Source organism: Salmo salar, chromosome 06, assembly GCF_965601325.2.
Source record: "Salmo salar chromosome 06, fSalSal1, whole genome shotgun sequence".
Classification (NCBI taxonomy): Eukaryota; Metazoa; Chordata; class Actinopteri; order Salmoniformes; family Salmonidae; genus Salmo; species Salmo salar.
The window spans coordinates 58,212,681-58,237,138 of record NC_138296.1 but is presented as its reverse complement, the minus strand read 5'-3'; the positions used below and the strand labels follow the sequence as shown (position 1 = coordinate 58,237,138).

The 24,458-nt window shown below is 42.0% G+C and overlaps 1 long non-coding RNA gene across 1 annotated transcript; it reads right to left on the bottom strand.

The window, feature by feature from the left end:
- Positions 1 to 7,822: 7,822 nt before the first annotated feature.
- Positions 7,823 to 9,013, bottom strand: LOC123743465 (uncharacterized). Its single transcript, XR_006770281.2, has 2 exons — positions 8,512 to 9,013; positions 7,823 to 8,373 (listed from the first exon to the last, which is right to left on the bottom strand). It is a non-coding gene; the product is annotated as an uncharacterized LOC123743465 (long non-coding RNA).
- Positions 9,014 to 24,458: the final 15,445 nt, after the last annotated feature.

Genomic DNA, 24,458 nt, shown 5'->3' with positions numbered 1-24,458 from the left:
TTTCTTTGCGACCCTCAGGTGACATCCCTAGAACAAGCTGAGAAATAGACACATTTTCAGAGGACCATGACACAACTTCCCAAGGTCCTCAGGGACTTCTCCAGGACAAACCGGGGAAAAGCAGTGCACTATAAAGGGAATAGGGTGCCATGTGGGATGCAGTCTTAACTCATGCCATGTGGTTTGTGGTTTGAAACATAATGTCTCATGTCTAAAATATACCCTCGACTTTGCCACCAGCATGAGAAAACAAAGGCAATGCATGAGAGTTGATTTGCAAATTGACATGAAAGCAAAAGTAAATTACATTTTTGGTGGAGTTTGATTGAAAGGGCTTATTTAATTTTTTCAAACTCTCACCATCCCAAAAAGGGAGCATCTGAAATGTGTTGTAATATGTCCAATTACTGCATAAGGCAACTTGTTCCACATCTCTCGATTGATTTTTTTGGCTGATTTATGTGGGCTGTTGTAGAAGATTAAATCACTTTTCCAGCAATACCTGACAGCCCAGGATTCTGTCAATCAAAATCTACTGTGTGTGTGTGTGTGTGTGTGTGTGTGTGTGTGTGTGTGTGTGTGTGTGTGTGTGTGTGTGTGTGTGTGTGTGTGTGTGTGTGTGTGTGTGTGTGTGTGTGTGTGTGTGTGTGTGTGTGTGTGTGTACCTAGGTAGATAAATTCCTTATGGATGTATCTGTCATTGTTATAGGGCTGCTTGTTTTCAGTGTATTTCTCCCTGCAAGCCTGTCCTTCAGAGAGCCCAATCTGAGCCCAGCCAAAACACTGTTTCAGCGCAACAGACAGCAAAATCCATAGAGAAAGAGAGAGAATACAAGCAACAAGACATTAACTTCTACCGAGCTTATTGAAGCTTTTAATCAAACACTTTACAAACAATTAAGTCAGGGAATTGTCTCCCCCTTCCCTTGTGGATGCGTTCTATTTTTCTTCGCTAAATTATTTAGAATTTTGTTTGTCTTACTGTACTTCCCTTCAATTCACTATGGATGCGTCTGTCATTGTCATCATTCTAGATACAGTGTGTCCCAACTCTAGTCCTCGAGTACCCCCAACAGCACAAATTTTTGTTTTATACAAGGACAGGCACAGCTGATTCAACTTGTCAACTAATTATAAAGCCCTCAATGAGTTGAATCAGGTGAGTTTGTCTGGGTCTACAACAAAAATGTGTGCTGTTGGGGGGTACTCGAGGACTGGAGTTGGGAAACACTGTTCTAGAAAACAGCAAATAATGCATAAACGTCACAAACATTGACACACTAAAAAAGCTTACGTCTACAACCTACAGTACAGCTCCAGGGCTTCTTGTGTATTTCTCCCTGAAAGCCTCGCCTTTAAAGCCCAGCCAAAACACTGTTTCAGCACCACAGACAGTAAAATCCATAGAGAGCGAGCCACAATACATAACATTTTACTTCGCTTACTGAACCTTTTAATCAAACATTTTATAAACAATTAAGTCAGGGAAATATCTATTTTGTTTGTCTTACTGTATACTTCCCTCCAGGCACTATTGCCTTTCAAAGTCAACCTGGAAACATTCTCTGGCTGTGTCCCAAATGGCAACCTACTCCCTATATATCATAGTCGCGGAAAATAGGGGTGCTGGAGATGCTGCATCATTCCATGATACATGCCAAAACAAAAATGATATTACTCCTGTCTGAACCAGAGAACAGCATTTAGCCAAATAGGATCAATAGCTTCTAAAAAAATAGCTGTGGATTAAGTTTTATCACAGGCACTTACAGTCACATACACCAAATATAGAACAGCTTGTTGCGTTGTGGCCATAGACATACACTATATATACCAAAAGTATGTGGACACCCCTTCAAATTAGTGGATTTGGTTATTTCAGCCACACCCGTTGCTCACAGGTGAATACAACAAGGCTGAGTTCATCTCAGCCTATGCTACCCTCCAGTCCCTAGACTTCCTGGCGCTGACGGAAACATGGATTACCACAAATAACACTGCTACTCCTACTGCTCTCTCTTCGTCTGCCCACGTTTTCTCGCATACCCCTAGAGCATCGAGCCAGCGGGGTGGTGGCACTGGAATCCTCATCTCTCCCAAGTGGACATTCTCTCTTTCTCCCCTGACCCATCTGTCTATCTCCTCATTTGAATTCCATGCTGTCACAGTTACCAGCCCTTTCAAGCTTAACATCCTTATCATTTATCGCCCTCCAGGTTCCCTTGGAGAGTTCATCAATGAGCTTGACGCCTTGATAAGTTCCTTTCCTGAGGATGGCTCACCTCTCACAGTTCTGGGTGACTTTAACCTCCCCACGTCTACCTTTGACTCATTCCTCTCTGCCTCCTTCTTTCCACTCCTCTCCTCTTTTGACCTCACCCTCTCACCTTCCCCCCCTACTCACAAGGCAGGCAATACGCTTGACCTCATCTTTACGAGATGCTGTTCTTCCACTAATCTCATTGCAACTCCCCTCCAAATCTCCGACCACTACCTTGTATCCTTTTCCCTCTTGCTCTCATCCAACACTTCTCACTCTGCCCCTACTCGGATGGTATTGCGCCGTCCCAACCTTCGCTCTCTCTCTCCCGCTACTCTCTCCTCTTCCATCCTATCATCTCTTCCCTCTGCTCAAACCTTCTCCAACCTATCTCCTGATTCTGCCTCCTCAACCCTCCTCTCCTCCCTTTCTGCATCCTTTGATTTTCTCTGTCCCCTATCCTCCAGGCCGGCTCGGTCCTCCCCTCCTGCTCCGTGGCTCGACGACTCACTACGAGCTCACAGAACAAGGCTCCGGGCAGCCGAGCGGAAATGGAGGAAAACTCGCCTCCCTGCGGACCTGGCATCCTTTCACTCACTCCTCTCTACATTCTCCTCTTCTGTCTCTGCTGCTAAAGCCACTTTCTACCACTCTAAATTCCAAGCATCTGCCTCTAACCCTAGGAAGCTCTTTGCTACCTTCTCCTCCCTCCTGAATCCTCCTCCCCCTCCCCCCCCTTCCTCCCTCTCTGCGGATGACTTCGTCAACCATTTTGAAAAGAAGGTTGACGATATCCGATCCTCGTTTGCTAAGTCAAACGACACCGCTGGTCCTGCTCACACTGCCCTACCCTGTGCTTTGACCTCTTTCTCCCCTCTCTCTCCAGATGAAATCTCGCGTCTTGTGACGGCCGGCCGCCCAACAACCTGCCCACTTGACCCTATCCCCTCCTCTCTTCTCCAGACCATTTCCGGAGACCTTCTCCCCTTCCACACCTCGCTCATAAACTCATCCTTGACCGCTGGCTACGTCCCTTCCGTCTTCAAGAGAGCGAGAGTTGCACCCCTTCTGAAAAAACCTACACTCGATCCCTCCGATGTCAACAACTACAGACCAGTATCCCTTCTTTCTTTTCTCTCCAAAACTCTTGAACGTGCCGTCCTTGGCCAGCTCTCCTGCTATCTCACTCAGAATGACCTTCTTGATCCTAATCAGTCAGGTTTCAAGACTGGGCATTCAACTGAGACTGCTCTTCTCTGTGTCACGGAGGCTCTCCGCACTGCTAAAGCTAACTCTCTCTCCTCTGCTCTCATCCTTCTAGACCTATCTGCTGCCTTTGATACTGTGAACCATCAGATCCTCCTCTCCACCCTCTCCGAGTTGGGCATCTCCGGCGCGGCCCACGCTTGGATTGCGTCCTACCTGACAGGTCGCTCCTACCAGGTGGCGTGGCGAGAATCTGTCTCCGCACCATGCGCTCTCACCACTGGTGTCCCCCAGGGCTCTGTTCTAGGCCCTCTCCTATTCTCGCTATACACCAAGTCACTTGGCTCTGTCATATCCTCACATGGTCTCTCCTATCATTGCTATGCAGACGACACACAATTAATCTTCTCCTTTCCCCCTTCTGATAACCAGGCGGGGAATCGCATCTCTGCATGTCTGTCAGACATATCAGTGTGGATGACGGATCACCAGCTCAAGCTGAACCTCGGCAAGACGGAGCTGCTCTTCCTCCCGGGGAAGGACTGCCCGTTCCATGATCTCGCCATCACGGTTGACAACTCCCTTGTGTCCTCCTCCCAGAGTGCTAAGAACCTTGGCGTGATCCTGGACAACACCCTGTCGTTCTCCACTAACATCAAGGCGGTGACCCGATCCTGTAGGTTCATGCTCTACAACATTCGCAGAGTAAGACCCTGCCTCACACAGGAAGCGGCGCAGGTCCTAATCCAGGCACTTGTCATCTCCCGTCTGGATTACTGCAACTCGCTGTTGGCTGGGCTCCCTGCCTGTGCCATTAAACCCCTGCAACTCATCCAGAACGCCGCAGCCCGTCTGGTGTTCAACCTTCCCAAGTTCTCTCACGTCACCCCGCTCCTCCGCTCTCTCCACTGGCTTCCAGTTGAAGCTCGCATCCGCTACAAGACCATGGTGATTGCCTACGGAGCTGTGAAGGGAACGGCACCTCCATACCTTCAGGCTCTGATCAGGCCCTACACCCAAACAAGGGCACTGCGTTCATCCACCACTGGCCTGCTGGCCCCCCTACCTCTGAGGAAGCACAGTTCCCGCTCAGCTCAGTCAAAACTGTTCGCTGCTCTGGCACCCCAATGGTGGAACAAGCTCCCTCACGACGCCAGGACAGCGGAGTCAATCACCACCTTCCGGAGACACCTGAAACCCCACCTCTTTAAGGAATAGGATAAAGTAATCCTTCTAACCCCCCCCCCCCCCCCCCCCCCTTAAAAGATTTAGATGCACTATTGTAAAGTGGTTGTTCCACTGGATATCATAAGGTGAATGCACCATTTTGTAAGTCGCTCTGGATAAGAGCGTCTGCTAAATGACTTAAATGTAAATGTAATGTAAATGTAAATACAATTGAGCACACAGCCATGCAATCTCCATAGACAAACATTGTCAGTAAAAAGGCCTTACTCAATAGCTCAGTGACTTTCAAATTGGCATCCTATGACAGTCATAGGATGCCACCTTCACAAAGTCAGTTAGTAAAATTTCTGCCCTGATAGAGCTGCCCCGGTCAACTGTAAGTGCTATTATTGTGAAGTGGAAATGTCTAGGAGCAACAACAGCTCAGCCGCAAAGTGGTAGGCCACACAAACTAACAGAACGGGACTGCCGAGTGCTGAAGCATGTAGCATGTAAAAATCGCCTGTCCTCGGTTGCAACACTCACTACCGAGTTCCAAATTGCCTCAGGAAGCAACGTCAGCACAAGAACTGTTCTTCGGGAACTTCATGAAATGGGTTTCCATGGCTGAGCAGCCGCACACAAGCCTAACATCACCATGCGCAATGCCAAGCATTGGCTGGAGTGGTGTAAAGCTCGCCGCAATTGGACTGGAGCAGTGGTAATGCGTTCCTTGGAGTGATGAATCACGCTTCACCATCTGGCAGTCCGACGGACTGTTCTGGGTTTGGCGGATGCCATCTGAATGGAAGCAAGTCCCAACATCTAGTGGAAAGCCTTCCCAGAAGATTCGAGGCCAATGATGCCCATGATGCCCATGATGCCCATGATTTTGGAATGAGATGTTCAAAGAGCAGGTGTGCACATACTTTTGGTCATGTAGTGTATAATCCATAGAAGGGTTTTGGAACCTCTAACCCTGGCAATTTGACTGTAAAACTCATGGGTACCCTAGCAATGGCTGCCAGTTCTGACTTGAACTGCCATCTATTGATTATGTTTCTATGGTTGGTTGCGGCTGTCAGTTTGGGAGAATTTAGTTTTTGTGAGTAGTTTCAAAAGCAAATGCCTCTGCTGAAAAAATACCAATTATCTGTCTGAAGAAGCTAACCATTTTTTTCTCATTAACTTTTTAGCGATTATGAGTGAGCAGCACTGTTTTTCCAAATAGCTTACCTTCAAATCAAGTCAACATTTATTGGTCGGGTGCGCAGATTTAAAGGTGTTATGGCAGGTGCAGCGAAATTATTATGTTACTTGTTCAGTGCTTGAGACAGGGACGAGTGCATCCGTCATTAACGGTGATTATAAAACAGGTTGTTTGGATCCTGGATTCTGACTGGCTGATAGCAGGGAGTTATCCTGTTTAGGATAGGGGGCAGTATTGACACGGCTGGATAAAAAACATACCCGATTTAATCTGGTTACCACTCCTACCCAGTAACTAGAATATGCATATACTTATTACATATGGATAGAAAACACCCTAAATTTTCTAAAACTGTTTGAATGGTGTCTGTGAGTATAACAGAACTCAAATGGCAGGTCAAAACCTGAGAGATTCCTTTACAGGAAGTGGCCTGTCTGACCATTTCTTGAACTTCTTTTCCATCTCTATCATTTACTAAGGATCTCTGCTCTAACGTGACACTTCCCACGTCGTCCATAGGCGCTCAGAGCCCGGGAAAAAACAGAATGTCGTCATTCCAGCCCCAGGCTGAAACACATTATCGCCTTTCTCAAGTGGCCGATCAAGGGACACTGGCTTATGCGCGTGACCCCGACCGCCCCCGCCTTTGGGATTTTTTCCTCTGTTTGCCAAAAAGGAGATTCCCTGTCGGAATATTATCGCTTTTCTACGAGAAAAATGTCGTAAACATTGATTTTAAACAGCGGTTGACATGCTTCGAAGTACGGTAATGGAATATTTAGAATTTTATTGTCACGAATTGCGCCATGCGCGCGACACTTCTTTACTATTTCGGATAGTGTCTGGAACGCACGAACAAAACGCTGCTATTCGGATATAACGATGGATTATTTTGGACCAAACCAACATTTGTTATTGAAGTAGCAGTCCTGGGTGTGCATTCTGACGAAGACAACAAAAGGTAATCAAACTTTTATAATAGTAAATATGATTATGGTGAGTGCTAAACTTGCCGGGTGTCTAAATAGCGAGCCCGTGATGCCTGGGCTATGTACTTAGAATATTGCAAAATGTGCTTTCACCAAAAAGCTATTTTAAAATCGGACATATCGAGTGCATAGAGGAGGTCTGTATCTATAATTGAATCCTACAGACGAAGAACCATATATGTGACAATTTTTCCATTTTAAGATAATCAGTTATTTTTATATTATTAATTGTGTGTACCACATTAGGTGTTTTATGGTTGACAAATAATTCACCATACTCATATCTTCCAACAACAATTGATATTTTTTTGTTATTTCAAAAAATACTTTTTTTATCGCCGTTTTAATTTTTAGAATGTGGAAGAACAGTATATCTCCAGTGATGATTTCAGTTTGTGGAAGAACAGTATATGTGACATTTTGCATGACACTTGTAAGATGTCCTTTTTTAACACCTGATATGATGTTTTAAGTACTTTCAAGTGCAGATGCCCTTCATGTAAATAACTTAAATGCAATATGTAGTTAATTCATTTAATGGAGGTTCATTTAAAGGTGGTCTATCAACTTTAGCACTGATGACTTTTCTTAAAAGTTGAGTCATGAAATCTTAGTCTCATTTAAAATGAAGCCCTCAATGTGAACATACCATAGAATAACTACAAAAATAGAATTCAATCAAAAGAAGCACAACTTCTACATATCAAATATGGATCAATGTCATGTGCCAATATGCAGGTCCCTAAGGTCAATATTACAAAACGTTCAGAAACCCATTCTCTTTGCGTTTAACACTATGATCAGCAATTAAGTTTTGAATTGCGTTAAACCCATGCTAAAGGCAAGAAATGTCCTGTACTGAGGTGACAGCAGTAAATAAGTATTAACTGCTTAGAGTTGATGCTAAATGTGGTGACAGAGAGACGTACTGTGTATTGTAATGAATAACAAAAGGGAATCAAGATCAAATGAATACTCACATACTGTATGTGATGACTTGTTTGTTTTTAATTAATTCAGATTTAAAAAAGGTTCAAATGATCACACACAAAATCATTCTCAACAGAACACATTGTACATAACATTTTCTACACTAGGAACAACATCTTAAAATTAAATTAATTCAATATATTGTGCTGGTTGAAATCATACACAAATTGATTCACATAGAAAATTCCTACAATAGGGGTGACATGTTTTCTGAAATGTATTCAGATTCAACATACTATACAGGTTCAGGGGATCATAAACTCACAGAAAAAAACGGTTAATTATGTAGCTTGGTTTAACATCAAATTATTCACTCTGCAGTGATTTATAAAAAGAGCGTGCAGCAGCTGGCAAGTAGTTGAGCATGGTCATCAGATCTTGGTACTTGTTTTTTTTTATGGGCAGAGGACTCTCATATGCTCTAGGGTAGTGGCTTGCAAAATAGGGAGGTTGAGGTGTAGCTCCTTGTTTTGGTTTGGAGATCAGCCACGATTTCCATCCCTCAAATAGACTGTGGCTCTGTCTGGCGTACAGATTCCAAGGATCCTCAACTGAAATTACAACAGAAACATTTTAAGTTCCTGACATCAATAAACAACTTTCACAGTCAAGCACTAGGATATTTTATTGTTAGAACAACATGTTGCATGTTGATGATGAATGTTAGTAAACTATTCTCTGTGCAATACCTGTGATATACTGTCATCGGATCTTAGAATGAGCCAATGTTTGCGATCGATTCCTTTCCCAATACCTGTGACTTTTAACCACCTCACTGAGGTGATCTGTAGTCCAGCTGGTCGCTTGAGGACAGAATCTGGAAGGTGCCTGAAGTCTTCACATTGCATCCTCATCACCTTGAATGGTTTTGCTGGTTGTGCTTCAAGTATCATCTTTGAAACATCATCAGGTGTATGAAGGACTGACACCTTGCGCCTCTTCTCAATGGTGGCAAAAGATCGATCACAAGGAAGAAAAGAATGACCAGAGACCATGAACTTCTGTTCAACTTGGGTAAAGTAACCCATAGAGATGAGCATCGACATCAGATTGAGCATCCGCCAGTTGTTATTCTGCCCACAGCATCTGTCACTGAAGATGATCAACTTGCGCACCTCTGGTTTGGGGAGTGGCGTGAATTTTGTCTTCACCCACTTCAATATGCAGCTTGCTACCTCAATGGAACCTCGGTGTGCAATCACCCCCTGTAGATCCACAGAAATGACATGGCAGTCAGCATTGGCTTTAGCCCACTCAGTGTCACTTTGAAGCTGTGTGTAGGCCTTTTCGGCTTTTCGATGGTGCAACTCACTTTCACCTGCAATCTTCCTCTTCTCCTCTTCAGATGTTGCTGCTGACATCTTAGTGAAGAATGCGTCACATTTGCCACAGGTGTCACTCCTGGGTTGGCCGAAATTGAGACTCTGCTGTTTGAAAATGTCCCTATAAACCCAGAATTTTGCAGATGATGTGGTATTCTTCTCTTTGTAGAGTCGGTACATTCGCAACAAATTCAGATCAGGGCTGAGGTATTCTCTGTGTACATCCCCCTTCATCCGAGAGTAGTGGTTCTGGGTTCTTGGGAAAGATAAAATGTGCTCCTTGATGCCCTCTTTCACTGTAGCATGTATCCGATGTGGCCTGTAAGGAGACAACAAGATGTTGTTGAACTTGTATTCTCTCAATGGTCTAGGGACCTGCCTTAGAGTGCAACTGTGTCGCTATAACCGGGGTACAAATCCCGGTCACGCCATTGCCGTTTGTGGCCGGGGGGTCCTGTAGGGCGGCGAGAATTAGGCCAGTGCCGTCCGGTGGGAGGGGGAAGGTAATCGGCACTCAGTCCTCAATGCTCAGGTTGTAGTTGGACAGCTTAATTACCATCATTTTGTTTAAAAGTAATAAACATTTTTATATTTTTGTTTCAGAATTCGCTATTCATCCATTCGATACTCTATGTTAATGTTTAGAAGATTGTTTAGAGCACTGCTATAGTGAAATAATCCAGGCTGGAATCCATAGCGCATTACCTATTGCTATGCTTCCCTCTTCCATCTTCTAAAGGAGACCTAGCCTCAGTAGCCTGATCTGGAGACCCTGCAACCTCACCTGCCTCAGCTTGAACTCCTAACTTTTCCTGAACAACCTGACCAAAACAATTACATTTCAATTAGCAGGTTCTAAAAAAACTAGTACAAAGAATACAATATGTTTGTAATTGATATTCATATAGACATTAATTCATATTTTCACTTGCCTGAAGACGGCTGTTGGTTAGCTGGAACACAGACATGAAAGTGACCTTGCACACATTCAATCTCTGGCCTGCTTGCTGTACATGGTATTTGAAGGTTTGTTTCCGTCGTTTGTTCTCCTTTGTATCCTCAGGTTTACGTCTCCGTTTCACCTCATGCTGCAATAAAAATTGACAATGATAAATTCAGAATTTAATATACTGTAGCACATTCAGGGTATTGCTTGATCAGGACCTCCATCTTTCACACACTCCCAACCTATACACAGAATGAGTTTGTGTTGCACCATTGTGTAACACTGCACTTTTAGAGTTAACGTTAATGTACGTATCATTACTGTCAAAGTTAAACTATGCAAGTGTTCAATATAGCTATTATAATAATAATAGGAGTTTTGTCCTATTTCTAACCTGTTCTAAGCCGGAGAGAATCAACGCTTGTTGTTTCTCGTATGGGACAGTGTAGAAAGTGTTGAACAGATGCAGCTTGCGCTCATCAGTCAACTTTCCACAATCCTTTCTGCACGTAGTGGAACACGCTCTTCCCTGCAGGATACAGTGTAACGTTACATATAACTAGCTAGCTACTGTAGCCATGTCGAATCATCCGGTGGATGGAGAAAAAGTAGCTAGCTATGTTTCTTCTATAATCTAGCAATAACATTTGTAACGATAATGTATAAGTTAGTAGCCAACGAACTTTAGCTAATATGTTTTCTCTATAGTTACAAATTAGACAACCCAGAACATACATGTTAGTTACTGTACTCAATAGCTAGCTAGCTAGATTGTTTGATATACGGTTCTTCCACATACCTCTTTTGGACAGCTTTTTCCATTTTTTTCTTGACCCTTACGATTTGTATAGGGTTTTCCCGCATCCCGTAAGATCTTCCTTTGCCTGTCTTTCCATTCTTTTAGTTTAGTTTTACGTTTCTTTCCCACATTTCGGCGATTTTCATCAGCAACAGAAAAGTTGTGCGCTTGTCCGTCCATTCTGAGTGGTGCACATAAACGGTTATTCCACGAGAGCCTATCTTTAAATTTAAAAATATTGTTAATTAGCGCGTGGAAAGCTTGTGAAACCGGTTCACTATAGAAAAAGGGTGTCCAATAACGATTTTTCATGTATATCTCTTTTTTTTGAAAAATGTCACATATATGGTTCTTCGTCTGTAGGATTCAATTCTTAAAATAATTGTAATGCTTTTTGTGAACGTTTATCGTGAGTAATTTAGTAAAATGTTAGCGAATTCCCCGGAAGTTTGCGGGGGGTATGCTAGTTCTGAACGTCACATGCGAATGTAAAAAGCTGGTTTTTGATATAAATATGAACTTGATTGAACAAAACATGCATGTATTGTATAACATAATGTCCTAGGGTTGTCATCTGATGAAGATCATCAAAGGTGAGTGCTGCATTTAGCTGTCTTCTGGGTTTTGGTGACATTATATGCTGGCTTGAAAAATGGGTGTCTGATTATTTCTGGCTTGGTACTCTGCTGACATAATCTAATGTTTGGGAATGGGAGTGCATTCTGACGAAGAACACCAAAGGTAATAACATTTTTCTTATAGTAAATCTGACTTTGATGAGTGCTAAACCTGCTGGGTGTCTAAATAGCTAGCCCTGTGATGCCGGGCTATTTACTGAGAATATTGCAAAATGTGCTTTCACCGAAAAGCTATTTTAAAATCGGACATATCGAGTGCATAGAGGAGTTCTGTATCTATAATTCTTAAAATAATTGTTATGCTTTTTGTGAACGTTTATCGTGAGTAATTTAGTAAATTCACCGGCAGTGTTCGGTGGGAATGCTAGTCACATGCTAGTCACATGCTAATGTAAAATGCTGGTTTTTGATATAAATATGAACTTGATTGAACAAAACATGCATGTATTGTATAACATAATGTCCTAGGGTTGTCATCTGATGAAGATCATCAAAGGTTAGTGCTACATTTAGCTGTGGTTTGGGTTTATGTGACATTATATGCTAGCTTGAAAAATAGGTGTCTGATTATTTCTGGCTTGGTACTCTGGTGACATAATCTAATGTTTTGCTTTCGTTGTAAAGCCTTTTTGAAATCGGACAGTGTGGTTAGATTAACGAGAGTCGTGTCTTTAAATAGCTGTAAAATAGGCTGCGTCCCAAATAGCACCCAATTCCCAATATAGTGCACTACTTTTGACCAGGGACCATAGAGCTCTTGTATGGACCCTGGTCAAAAATAGTGCACTGTATTAGGAAAAGGGCGCCATTTGGGATGAAGAAACAATTAGATGTCCGGTAAGCGCAAGAGGGCAGGGGATGGATCAAGAGACCTCATATTGAGAGCCTGAGGAGAGGAGAGATATAGGAGACGCAGGGTCTATTGTCTCTCTCTCTTTCCTCCCCCCTCCTTCCCTCTACTCCCTCCTACCATCATCACTTCCCTTTATCTCCCAGAATTAGTCATTTATCTGTCCGTGAACAAAAATGTTCAGCTCTCTCCTTTACCCCCACCTCTACCCCGTCCACACACACAAACACACACGTGACCCACTCTCCAAGGGTGTCTCAGGGAGAGTTGGGATATGCAAGCACGCACACACACACACACACGAATACACTACAACACGAACGCACACATACACACACACCCATTCACACACCCAGGGTTGGGAAGGTTACTTTCTAAATGTAATCTGTTACAGTTACTAGTTATCTGTCGCAAATTATAATCAGTTATGTAACGTTTGGTTTACCCAAACTCAGAAATGTAATCTGATTACTTTCAATTGCTTTTGGATTACTTTCCTCTTAAGAGGCATTAGAAGAGACAAAAAGGACACATCAAATGCATTTGGTCTCTGACATGTGGTCAAACTTGACTTGCACAGATGGAACAAACTTAAACTTGCACCTTTTTTCAATGCTGAAATCAATGTCATTGAGAAAACAGAACGGTGTCATAATGTACTTTTTAGCAAACATCCTTTCAGAATTATAAGTAATCCAAGAAGTAATAATCTAGTTTTTCAAAAGTATCTGTAATCTGATTACAAAATGTTTGCTGGTAATGTAACTGACTACAGTTACAGTTTTTTTGTAATCAGTTATTCCACAACCCTGCACACACCACCAGGCTCACCGGCCGCCAGACACAATTTAATAGCAGCAGAATGGGCCCAGAATGAAGGTCAGGGAGAACGTTCAATAAAACACTGTAACTTGGCTAATTGAAGCTTACCCAACGCTTTGCATGGATGAGTGGCCATCAATAGCACAAAGGAGGCCCATTGTGGAGACACAGATGTATGCAGAACCAGGCAGGGATGAATGACGGGACTGGGGGGACTGGGCGTGAGGAGGGGTGAAGCTGGGGCTGTGGGGACTATCCCGTTTGTATGTGTATGTGTATGTGTGTGCGCATGTGTGTGTGTGCGCATGTGTGTGCGTGTGTTACATTTGCCAACGTTAGGGCCATTATCTGCTGAACCCTATGGCAGCAGCCTCTCATTAATAGGGAGGGAGCCAAGCGATGCTCAGCTAGATTCACTCCAAACTTGTTTTCCTCCACTCATCCCGCAGCCTTTTGTTGGTGTGAATGGTGAAAGTACTTGTGTTGTTGCATTGTGCTATTTTGCTCGGCTGCGCGACAGACAGATTGACAATAAACATATTCAAAACGGATTAAATCCACCACACTAAATGTATTACTAAACATGGTGAATGAATGGGATTGTTTTTATTTGTTTGTTTGGTATGTTGTTTGGTGGTGGTTTCATGCCTGTTTTTATCGACTAATTACAACTGACATGGGATCTCTCATTTCAGAATAATTAGCATTTGACGCTACATGTAATTAGCTAGCCTGTTGATAGATTCATTGGGAGGCCTCCAGCATCAACGAATGGCTATACAGAGGATATATGGATTCAGTAGGAACACTCGGAACGCTGATTAATTCCAAGTGGCTCTGGATCAGAAATCAGTTATCCTGGCAGGACCAATTGGAACTGCATGGACATACCTGCTTCAGCTGATTAGATTTAACCTCCCTCTGTCTTTGTAGGTGTCATGGGCCAAATTCCCATTACTGTCAATACACCAATACACCTGGATATATAGGATATCACCTATAGCCCACCTCAGCCTTAAAAAGCAATGTTAGACTTTTCTTGCTTTAATCGTTTAATTTGAATTCATGTCACAATTAACCCTCGGTGGTGGGTTGAGCCAATAGCCAACTCTTAATTATTTCCTAGTGATATTGATCACATCACATGTTCACTGGTTACTAGTCCAGTAACCCCATGATCTGAAGCGAGACATTTTGCTTTCATATCCATAAAATTGTTTATTTGAGTTCCTCTCAGTGCATATTAGGGGTGATCTTGTTCTTTAAATTAATACAGCTTTCAGATGTGTTATAGATAGATTATGATGGGAAAATAATTAAGCCAGAGATAGAAACCTCTGTGCCAGGTCCTTCTACAAAATGGCTCCCACACTATGCATTAAGTCCAGGCTGGCTCTCCTACTTCTGACATAAACAACCTGGAAGACAGACAGGCACCTGGGAGGACCTTATGCCTCACCTGTTTCATTGTCTTAGAAATGTTGTGATGATTTAACCCCTGCTCTCTATCCATACTCCTGGATTTCCTGGGTAGATGGACACATGGGTTGTGTCTCAAATGGCACCTTGTTTCCTATGTAGTGCACGACTTTTGAACAGGGCCCATAACGCTCTGGTCAAAAGTAGTGGACTAAATAGGGAACACGGCCATTTGGAATGGAGCCATGGCCTAGTCAGTGATCTGTTTCAGAACCGCTGCCCTGGGCTAGGCTGAGTGATGTTGATGGAGGGTGGAAGGTAGAGGAGTGGAGGGGGACTGGGGTGGGCTGTAGGGACACAGGTTAGATCAGCGATTAGATGCAGTGTGACACCGGGCTTATTGCTCTGGCGCACAGGAGGATGTGAGATTGGATCTGTGATATGAACACCCAGGCTTCCATCCATCTCCTCTGGGGCTAGCTCTCTCTGTCCACAGATTGGCCTGGTCTGGCAGATAGCTAGAGCTGTACATACCACCTTTAGCTTCTCAACCACTCCATTCACCAAAACACACAACACATACAGTATGTCAGTCTGTATTTCTCATTTCATCCTATGTAAAATGTTAGTCTGGCAGAATCTGTGGAGAGACCACCGCCGCGGGCCAGGGCCCGGTTTCCAAAAAGCATCTTAAGACTATGTTCATCGTTAGAACCACATGGAAACCAGGCCCAGAGCTAGGAGGGTTCAGAGCTAGGAGAGTACAGAGGCTCAGTGAGACAAACTGAGGCTTTATTATATAATTTTACAAACAGAAATTCTCAAGAATAAGGAACTTAAAGTATGCTTCAGTAAACTGAAAGTCTTTTAGCTCCCAACCTGTCTGCTGTTGTCTCCAGTCCTTTCTCTCTGAATGTGAGCAGCAGCAGCCTACTCAACTGTTTGAGCTGGTTGTCCACCCGATCACACACTTGATTAACTAATGAACCTCAGCTGGGCTCCTACCTGGGAAGGTACTGGAAGGAGATGGGAATGTGTTGGAAGGATGTGGTAAGAGGATTTGCCCTTTAAAGCACCACAGTTAGATTAAAAGGTAGCTTGTATTTAGATACACCTAGCTTATTTACTTCATAATGAGAAATGAGCAACCAGAAGCTCTGTGAATGTGTTCAATTGTACTTCAGACCGGAATATTAGCATTATGGAACCTATCGGTTAGCCATATCTATTGCTTTGTTCCAGTGTATTACAGGAAAAGACAACTCGGTGCTAGTTACAAAAGCAAATTACAGTATACACTAAATTACAGTTGTGAGTACTGAGTAATACACTTCCAGTTGCACAAGAGAGTATTGGACAGTGGAGCTTAGAAAACAATAAAAAATACATAAACACTGACTTGTTGATATTGCTTTCTTCCTCATGATTGCCGGATAATTTTATCTCCACCAAACAGCAATAATAGGCAGGGCCTGGTTTCCCAAAAGCATCTTAAGGCTAAGTTAATCTTAGTACCATAGGATCCTATGGTTCTAATGATGAACTTAGCCTTAAGATGCTTTTGGTATACTGGGGCTTGCTCTTTATTGCTGTTCAGTGGAAATAAAATGATCCGGGCCCTGGACAGAGCCTGCATCCCAAATGGCACCCTATTAATTCCCTATATAGTACACTACTTTTGACCAGTGTCCATAGAGCATAGAGTACCATTTGGGACGCAAAACCGACACAATGGCATTCCGCATCTGTTGTGCTGACTCTGAACTTTCTGAACCTAATTTGTTATGTTGTAACTCGAGCCTCTGCAATTTATGCTTGTCACTTATTATACCTTTACTTCAAGTTGACTGAAATCAATAGCAATTGCAGGATCCTGAGGGAAAACAGACAAGGCGGAGCTAAACACTGACCTTTGGGTTGGTAATGAGATGCATGTGTGGAAGTGAGTTTGCTTGGGTGATGCTTAGGTAAACTGTTGTATCACTTAAAGAATAAAAAATATATATACATAAGGCAACAAAAATAACTCCAATCCTACCTTGGAGTAGGATACAACTTTAGCCTACCAGAGCCAAAATCCAGTGCTAAATCATAACAAAACGAGATTCCCACATGAATCCTCCGCACTAACATAACATCTCAATCTAAGTCGATCCAATGCTAGCTAGCTTACCATATTTCTCCAGATGACACTATGATTGAGTCCCAAATGGCACCCTATTTCCTATATAATGCACTGCTTTTGACCAGAGCTCTATAGTCAAAATACAGTATTCCCTTTGGGCCCTGGTCAAAAGAAGTGCACTACATTGGGAAAAGACTGCATTTTGGACTGCACCCAGATAGATACTGCAGCCTGGGTGCCTCAGCACGAACCTGTCTGTCTGCTGGAGCTAATTAGGCTTTACTTCCTGTCACATGTCCTGTTACTTCCTGCAACCACTTCCCTTTCACAATACACATTGGGGCACCTGCCAGATGGAAGACTGGAGGAGAGAGGAGAGAAAGAGATAAAAACCTGTGTGAAGACGTATGAAGAAGCAGTGGACTGGGTCCAAGCCAGCTGGTGAGGCTGGAGAAGAAAGAAGTGCTTTGGTTCGCTCAAATGAAACAACAAAGAAAGGGCACACTAGGTTTGGTGGTTTGTTATTCAAGGGTTCTTTTGTGCATGGTGTGGCACACAGTGGTCATATACTGTACTTTGAGACAGTGGCATCAGTTCAGCTAAACCTAGGGTATGGAATAGTGGGGTGTGGGGGATTTTTTTGTTGTTGTTGAATCTCTTACTGAATTTCTATACAACTTTAAAATGATATTTGGACAACAGAAAAACTAAACAAAAAAAGACCCGAGCCATTAATTATCACTGCAATAAACGACTGTGGAAAGGCATATACAATGTCATCAACTACTAGTCATTTACTTGTTGAAGGCACATACAGTGCAACGTGAAATAGATGCATAATACATGCTATCAAGCCACAAAAAGGTTGACTTCAAATGCAGACATCCATTTTCAACGCATGAGATTCAAGTTTGCGAAGCAATTATTTCACCATACAATTTCACCTTTATAATAAATGATTCCATGCATCTATCAACGGATTTTCAGACGAATATAATGTGGGCTAAGATAATCATCATTTAGGCTAATAATATAACTCAACCACTGTTAGCAAAACAGAACAATGCATGCCTGAGCGCATAGTGATATCTGATTTTTTTTTCTCCTTTCTTTGCACTGGAAAATGTTGGCCTTTTATAAACACTTTTCTTTCAATTCTACTACACTTTATATGACTGGAGACATAAGAAACATAACACTGACTAACAGATCAGTAAAAACAACTTTGTCTTGAATGCAACGAACTAATCTAGGCCTATGGAAAGGGGAGATTGTACAATATGACATCCATCTAGCCTGGAGGAGGAAATTATTATCCCAAAAAATGTTTTCCAGTGGTACTGATCCAATGATAAAGACAGTGAATATGTGCACTCGCAAGGGATATGGCTGATGCCGCTGGTGCCAGTAAAATAGGCTGTTGTTCGCTCAATTTGGAGTTGAGAACTATAACTAGATGGCTATTTTCTTTTCAGCAATAGCCATTTGCTTTCTGAACTATGTTTTTCCTATGGTTGTATTTTAAAATATTGCCATGGCCTAGGCCTATTTAACCAATTTTCACTGACCGCTGCTACTCAACAATCAGATATTTGGTAGCCTATTTGCCTCATACTCTGCCCAAATTGCACGCTTAAAACATTCCACAGCTTATTTTTAAAAGAAGCTAATGATACTCTGTGGCCAAGTCATGCTCTTTGGTGTAGAATTTTGAATTATTTTATTTATTTATGTATAGGCAGGAGCAGTGGCGATTTTAGCATGTAAATCTTGGTGGGGCAAACAACCATTTTTTTTATGCATGCCAGCAAACCCACTACTCAACACAACACTAAACAATACATTAATTGCACTATAACGGTGACAAACGGTGCCCACTAACTGTTAGGGCTTGCATAAAGCTGTCCTAACAGCAGAGCTTTCCTTTGAGCACCATGGAGTGAATCCTTACCACCGCTACACCTGGCTATCAGTGGAGTCTCGTCTGGTAGCGAAACAGTTCATTCAGCCTCATTTACGGCCTTTTAAAAAATCTGATATGGCTGACTTGCATAAACAAATGTGGTTTCTACTGACTCCTTATGGATTTGTGTAAGCCGATAAGAACCGCATTCTCTTTCAATAATAATGAACGCCAACATGAGTTTTGAGTTTTGAACCATACACAAACATTATTACATTCATGTTCAGTAAATTCATGTTTGTTTTATATCATTAACACTTAGCTATAAGGAACTGCATGCAAACAAGCTACGACAAGGTAGACCTATTTGTTCAGCACTTTCAAAATGGACACCGACAGAAACTTAGATAGATGTTAGTACAGATAAATTCAGCAAGCTGTAGAGGCCTTAACTTTACATTTTTACATGTTTGTCATTTAGCAGACGCTCTTATCCAGAGCGACTTACAGTAGTGAATGCATACATTTCATATATATATATTTTATTTTTTTATTTTTTCTCCCTACTGGCCCCCCGTGGGAATCAAACCCACAACCCTGGTGTTGCAAACACCATGCTCTACCAACTGAGCCACAGTTACTCTTCTTTAGGTAATCACAGAGAGAGACACAGTTAGCCTACCGTTTGAAGTATTTTATTAGGCCTGTGTGGCCAAAAAAGGAAGGAAAATACAATCATGAGGATCCACTTTTATAGACAATATCCAGACGCACAGACAGCACATTTAGCAAACAAAACAACCCTCGCAATTTCAACTGGAATTACATGGGTCTATTACTGAACTTTTTGTTGAAAATAAATATTTGAATGGGAAGAGACTGTCACTGGCAAACATGGTTATAGACCCAAAAATATTACATAGTATCCCTCCTCATGAAGAAAATCATATGAGCTAATTATAATACACAAAGTAACACAGTTGCCCCACTATCGGGGCGTTTGCCCCAAGCATACTTACTTAAATGTTACTACTTTTTTTTCTCTAACCAGGTGGATTATTTATCTGTACAGTATAAATATAACTTCATTAGATAGTTTTTTTCTAAATGACAAATTATTAGATCAATGTACCTCAAAATCATTTTGTTGGAGTGACTTAAAAAGTTGGGATGAGACAGATGACATTTTAAGTTGAGCAAGACTAGTGGCATCCAGGGAAAGTGTTGAAAAAAAATTGTGACATAACAGGTCTACATGTTACGTCCTTTTCTACTGGACCTCAGACTACTGTGTTGTTTTGTTTCCGTTACTATCCACATTGTAACGCTCGTCATTAGAAGGAGAAGTGGACCAAGGTGCAGAGTGGTAAGTGTTCATGATACTTTATTTCAAGAAACACTCAAACAAGAATAACCAAAAGCAACAAAACAAAAGCGTACAGTTCTGTCAGGCTCAGATGCTAAACAGAAAACAAACTCCCACAAACACAGGTGGAAAACAGGCTGCCTAAGTATGATTCCCAATCAGAGACAACGATAGACAGCTGCCTCTGATTGGGAACCACACTGGCCAGAAAACAAAGAAACAGAAAACATAGACTTCCCCACCCGAGTCACACCCTGACCTAACCAAACATAGAGAATAAAAAGGATCTTTATGGTCAGGGCGTGACACACATCATCAGAACTGCTTAGATACAATATGCTGGTTAATTGGAACTGGTATCTCTCCACCTCTGAAGGAAACCCAGGGTGTCCAAAATGGCACCCTACTCCCTATCTAGTTCACTACTTTTGACAAGTGCCCTGAATAGGTGGTAATTTGGGACTCAGACCAAAACTGGACAATAAAACTTGCTGAGATAGGAAACCACTGTGTAATCTATGCCAAGGCACAGATCTGACATGTTACACAACCACTGATCTCCATTTGGAATGAGTGCATATTGCTTGATTTCAGATTAGAAGCGGTCTCACCACGTGAATGAAAGACTTTTGAGGTGAAATTAACATCACATGAAGTGAAAGCTACCATCATTCATGGCTGTGTGCAACCAAACAGTCCTTACCCAAACAACTTAACACCCATGGGGGGTAGTTCATTACAGAAAATCCCTTAGGAGTACATGTTAGGAATTCTGTTCCCCTCACCAGATACACTACATGACCAAAAGTATGTGGACACCTGCTCATCGAACATCTTATTCCAAAATCATGGGCATTAATATGGAGTTGGTCCCCCCTTTGCTGCTACAACAGCCTCCACTCTTCTGGGAAGGCTTTCCACTAGATTTTGGAACATTGCTGCAGGGACTTGCTTCCATTCAGCCACAAGAGCATTAGTGAGGTCAGGCACATGGTGATCTTGTTGAAAAGGTGGCATCCTATGACGGTGCCACGTTGAAAGTCACTGAGCTCTTCAGTAAGGCCATTCTACTGCCAATGTTTGTCTATGGAGAGTGAATGTCTGTGTGCTCGATTTTATACACCAGTCAGCAACGGATGTGGCTGAAATAGCCAAATCCACTAATTTGAAGGGGTGTCCACATAATTTATTTTTATATATAGTGTACTAACAGCTAAGTTCCAAATGGCACCCTACACCCTACATATTGCAATACTTCCAGAGTCCTATGTTTCCTGGTCAAAAGTTGTGCACTATATAGGGAATAGGGTGACATTTGGGACGTAACCAACATCCTTCATAAGCTGACCTTCACTTCAGAGAAATGATTTTCTGGATTCTAATTATAGGAGATTTACAAAGTTGTGTATGTAGTTTATGGACATGTTTGGACTGTTGACAGGCACTTAGGCGGTTCAGATCTCTGTGGAGTTTTAGTGTCAGAGTACTCGATATGGCCCTAAGGCAGAGGTGATCATTTTAGCTGCTTGCGCCTGATGATGTTATCAACATACAATTTACTAAGCGCATGAGAGCATATTTCACCCTTAATGTTGTTTATTACGTTGTTTATTACAGCTGACAAAGTGTGTTAACTGTAATAGAGGAGGTAATACACACACACATCAAATCAAATTGTATTGGTCACATACACATGGTTAGCAGATGTTAATACGAGTGTAGCGAAGTGCTTGTGCTTCTAGTTCCAACAGTGCAGTTAATATCTAACAAGTAATCTAACAATTCCCTACCACTACCTAATACACACAAATCTAACAAGTAATCTAACAATTCCCCAACAACTACCTAATATACACAAATCTAACAAGTAATCTAACAATTCCCCAACAACTAATACACACAAATCTAAAGGGGTGAATGAGAATATGTACATACATACATATGGATGAGTGATGGCCGAGCGGCATAGGCAAGGTGCAGTAGATAGTATAAAATAGATAGTATAAAATTTGATATGAGTAATGTGATATGAGTAATGTAAGATATGTAAACATTATTAATGTGGCATTATTTAGAGTTGAATTGTTTAAAGTGACTAGTGATCATTTTACTAAAGTGTCCATGCACACACACACACACACACACACACACACACACACACACACACACACACACACACACACACACACACACACACACACACACACACACACACACACACACACACACACACACACACACAGTCTTGTATAACTAACCTTGTGGGAACACACAATTCAGTCTCATACAAAATCCTATTTTCCATAACCCTAAACCTAACCCGTACCCTAACCCTAATCCTAACACTCACACTCTCTACACACACCTCCGACCACCGTTGCTTATTTATTCAAGCTGATTCAGAGCATTTCTCCCACCACAGTTTATATTGCACAGGATGCAGGAGTATATTGGCTTTCTGCTCCTCCATGTTTGACCCTGGTGCCCCACATTTTGCTTGGAGATATGAGGAACAACAACTCAGCAGGTTAGAGAGCTGCAGTTGGCTCTCTCTCTCTCTCTCTCTTTGTCTCTCTCTGTCTCTGTAAATCCAAATTGCTGTGGTTGGTGGAACAACACCCAGTTTTAATGGAGTACGTGGTTATGATTTAGGAGCAGTTACATGTACATCATGGCATGGTTGGGGGAAGGGCAACTTTTTATTGCCCAAGTTTCAGTCACCTATTCTTTATACAGGCTGTGAAAGGAAGACAACGTAGCCAAAACATTAGTAATAAATTGTGTTTTTTCTTTCTTTATATCATTATCACAAGTGTTTAGATGATCCTAAACCAACACAACTATAGCTGGAACCCTACCATAACAAAACATAATTAATTGATTCAAAATTTGAATCACATCCAATGTCTTAGGTCACTACAGTATGTTGAATTCACAAAACAATTAGACAATTCACCCTAACCCAGCTATGTAGGCTACTGCACAGTACTTATCCTGTCAATTGCCATTACATTATTACCCCAGTCAGCCCACTGACAGCTGACCTATTGTGAATCTCTCTGTGATTTATGAAGCTCCCATAACTTCACTTATCTGGTCTGAATCTCCATGAATATTTCACAAGGCTACAATTACAGTTTTTCTCAATTGCTAAAACACAATTTCTGAAACCTTGCTCCATTTCCTGAAAACATTAAACACAAAACCTCATCTTCAAGCACTATTTACATAACCTCTGACTCCTCTGGCAAAATGAAACATTCGCCTCAAAACAGTTTTACCTGTATTCAAAATCAAACACTGCTCTCAAATCATAAACAAAGTGATCAAAATGATATACACTCTCAAGCAGTCAGTAAACAATACACCGAAAAATAGAAAACACATTGTTCAAAACATACAATTCTCAGCGAGAAGTACATTTTTAATCAAAAAAAATATTCATCTTTTTCCGTCATTGTCTTTTGATGAACGAAAACATGTTCTATCATAGTAGCTCAAAATTGATCAGAAATTACTACTCTGCTTTGCTCTTTGCAATTTTGTTTTTTGTTCTTCCTCCTCCTTGTACCCCTATTTTTACAGTACTGTACCCTGCATCTCACAAACTTGTCCTTTGTCTCTGTGATACTGTAATTCTTGTTCTTTGTTGATATGACCCTGCAACCAGTCAAAATCTATTGAGCAGTCAGTACTGTTAATAAATGGAAAGCACAATGTTCAGGGCCATACAATTTGTCCATTGTACAGTATACAGCTTACAATGCACTGTACTACACTATACAATACTAAAAGGGACAAAAATCAAAGGAGTAAACATGTGATCAATGTGCTTCTTCTTGTCTTTGGGCTGGGTCAGGCCAGAGCACTTCGTCGACATCACAAGCAATATTGTCCCTCCTGAGGCTAAATCCATGGCTTGCAGCAGATTTACTCTGGTGTAGGGTTGTCTGTCATACACTTTCCATCTCCAAGAGGAGAAAAACTCCTCAATTGGATTCAGGAAAGGCAAGTATGGAGGGAGGTACAAGTTCATAAACTGCCCATTGATGTTAAACCATTCCCTTACCTGAGCAGCTCGGTGGAAACTGACATTGTCCCACACTATCACATAAGTGGGAATGGGATTCTCATTTAGCTCTTGACCCTGCTGCTCTTGAACATGCTGCTCAAATAAAATATATCTTAGATTGGCAATAAATCTTAGAAGGTGCTGGGTGTTATATGGCCCGAGTGTAACATGGTGATGTAGAACACCATGGTTGCTGATAGCAGCACAGATTGTGACATTGCCACCTCGTTGACCAGGGACTTCAACAATGGCCCGCTGTCCAATCATGTTTCGGCCTCTCCTTCTCCTCTTTGTTAGATTGAAGCCTGCTTCATCGACAAAGATGAAGTCATGGGGTCTGTCCAAGGATTCCAAGTCAAATATTGTCTGTGTAG